Source organism: Mirounga leonina, unplaced genomic scaffold (genome assembly GCF_011800145.1).
Source record: "Mirounga leonina isolate KUSES-001 unplaced genomic scaffold, KU_Mleo_1.0 Mir_151, whole genome shotgun sequence".
NCBI classification, from domain to species: domain Eukaryota; kingdom Metazoa; phylum Chordata; class Mammalia; order Carnivora; family Phocidae; genus Mirounga; species Mirounga leonina.
The window spans coordinates 46,376,371-46,379,852 of NW_023270377.1; positions in this window are offsets into that span (position 1 = coordinate 46,376,371).

Genomic DNA, 3,482 nt, shown 5'->3' on the forward strand with positions numbered 1-3,482 from the left:
ATGCAACCAATTTTTCCAGGTTGGTATTAGGACTTTCACATGTAAAACTGAAAATTTTTAATATGATCATCATGGGAAGCTTGTGCTTGATGGTAAAACACATTCAGTAATAAGTTGTAAACAATTAATGGCTAGAATCTAGCCAGACGCTGTGTTGTTTGACAATCATTAATGGCTTCATCTTCGTTACAATAGTCATATTAAGAAAAAAATCTGTAAACCATTTTTGGTGATATGTTTAGTAAAGAATAGCCTATGCAGAGGCTGAGAAGTTTTCTCTTTCCCAGGATTATACAGCTAAACTATTATATCCATGATATGTTCAGAGGATGAAGCAAAATAAACTGTTGTCTTGTATGTTCCCTGAATTTCCAGAGCCTAATTTTTAAAGTGGAGATCTTGTGTTACTACCACTTCAAATGTTTTCCCCATTTTTAGGATGGTGTTAATTTCAGTCTTCATCATTAACATATAGGCACGTAAGTGAACCAAGAAACCAAAAGTGGTCCAAAATGTTTCTTGAGATCCAATTTAAAGCAACAGCTTTTAACCTAACCATATGGAAATAAAAACAAAGCATAAAGATATATACGTATCTTCTCTGAAAAGGTAATCCACTGAATATTTTAGCTTCTATAAATTTATATAGTTTTAAAGAATTTGTTAGTTATTGTGGCTTTTACATAAAAAGTCTTAGGAAAGAGAAAGCAGTAATTTGGGGGAAACTTTTGTTTCACATAATCATTTAAATACAGATACATCTTTTTAACAGTGAATTCAAAAGATGTATTGTAACAAGATCATTCTTTCAGCCACTCCCGTAGACCTCTTTATTAATTTCCCCTGAAGTTTTTGACATTTACTTATATTTGAGTTATTTTCATGAGATTTTAATATTTCACACTATAATCACACAGAATTTCTACTCAAATGTTTAACCATTAAAAGGAATCTTAATAGAATAAAGCAAATTGTTCTTTCTTGAATATGAACATTCTTAATATTTACAAAGCTATTTCTGTCAAGTAGATTTTACTAGTACTGACTAAAAACATAAGCTACCTGGGTAAACATAAGGATCTGTGGTGAAGAATTAATGGGGGGGGGGGCGCCTGGGTGGCTCAGTCGTTAAGCGTCTGCCTTCGGCTCGGGTCATGATCCCAGGGTCCTGGGATCGAGTCCCACGTCGGGCTCCCTGCTCTGCGGGAAGCCTGCTTCTCCCTCTCCCACTCCCCCTGCTTGTGTTCCTGCTCTCGCTATGTCTCTGTCAAAAAAATAAATAAAATCTTTAAAAAAAAAAAAAAAAAAAAGAATTAATGGGGGGGTTGGTACTTTGTGAACCCCCACACTTCTGCAAGATTTTGAAGGTTCAGTCAAGTATTTCCTGTATTAAAGAAGTAGTGCAAATCTAAATTTAGACTTCACTTCCACTTTTAGCCAAGGTGTCACAGTGAATCAGATTTACCTCCTGCTTGAAACAATTAAAAAAGATGTAATATATAGAACAATGGTTTTCAAGGCACTGAATATCAGACAATAGGTAGTGATCCCTAATAGACGGAAACAAAGGTGGGCCCCGTGGTTGCTCCCAGCCAACTCCATGGAGTTTCCAGGCCATAGCGCAGGAAGGGGAAACCCAGAAGGAGAGGCGTCTAGGAGGGCCAAGGCAACTACAGTTTGCAAGACAGAGACCAGAGAGAAGAAAGTCACACACAAAGCCACTCTAGAGATATTTAGTGGATGGCTTCAACTGAGTACTACTGACAAGCCCATGCGTTTCCGGAAAACTATCCGAGGCTGGAGGAAAAAAGCACCTAAAGTTTTAGAATAATACTCAAAGCTCAGACAGAGTCAGAATAGTTCCTGCTCTCACCAATCAGAGAGGAAGATCTCATAATTCATGGGACATCTGGCACAGTACTCAGAAAGGTTTTGCCTCACTTGTGAGGAAAATTACAACTAGACTAAATCTGTTCCTAAGTAACTTAACTACATACAAAACTCAAGCATATTTACAGAAACACAAAAATATCCAGCACTCAACAAAGAATAGTTCAAAATGTCTAATCATCCAATTGAAAATGATCAGGTGAAAGAAGCAGGAAAACATAACCCATGAGAAAAAGACTCCACCAATCAAAATTAACACAGATTACAGCTAATAAGTGAAAATAAATAAAATGAAATCATATATTCAATCTAAAAACAAGGTAGTAAAAGGAAAGAGGGACACAAAGAACAGAAACAAGAGCAAGATGGTAGACTTTAACCCAATCAGATGTGTAAATGGCCTAAGCACCCCAATTAAAAGGCACAGATTATTAGATCAGATAAAAAAGCAAGAAACAACTACATGTTGTCTAAAAGAAACCCACTTTAAATATAAAGACATAAATAAGATAAATGTAAAAGGATGGAAAAGATATGTCATGCTAGCACTTATCCGTAATGACACAAAAGGACCAAAAAACACTATTGACCAACTTGACCTAATAAACATTTATAGAACATAACAACCAACAACAGCAGAAATGCACGTGGGACATTCACCAAGATTAATCATACTCTGGGTCGTAAAATAAATCTCAATGATTTGAAAAGGATCCAAGTCAAAAAAGTATGTTCTCCAGTCACAAAAGAATTAGGAATCAGTAACATGATTCTTGGAAAATTTCCAAATATTTGTGAAATAACACATTTCTAAATATCTCACTGGTCAAAGGAAACTAGAAAGTATTTTGATCTCAATAAAAATGCAAATTTATGGGATATAATGTATCAAAACTTATGAGATGCAGCCAAAGCAGTAATTACAGGGAAATAAGTAATGTATGCTAATACACTGAAAACATATGAAATGGCCAAACTCCTTAAGAGACACAAACTAACAAAGCTTACACAAGAAGAAATAATCTAAACACTCTTATATCTATTAAAAGATACTGAATTTGTATTTGAAAACCTTTCCACAAAGGTGGTTTCACTGGTAAATTCTACCATATATGTAGGGAAGATATAATACACATCATCTTCCAGAAAATCAAGGAGACGAAGTATTTCCCAATTCATTCTATAAGAACAGTATTACCTTGATCCCAAAACCAAAGAAATTATAAGAAAACTATAGACTAACTCATCAATTACAAACATAACCATAAATATTCTAAATATAATTTTATCAAATCAAATATAACAATGTATTAAAAAATACATTAGGATCAAGTAGAGTTTATCTCAGGAATTCAAAGTTGGCTTCACCATTATTAACATGTTACAATTAAAAAAAGCCATATGATCACTTCAGAGGATTCAAAAGCCAACACCTGTTCTTGATTAAAACAAAACAAAAACCCCTCCAACTCTCAGTAAGTTAGAAACAGAAGGGAACTTGCTCAATCTTATATAAGGAATCTATGAAAAATCTACAGCTAACATTACTTACTGGTGAAAGACTGAGTGTTTTTCACCTAAGATCATGAACA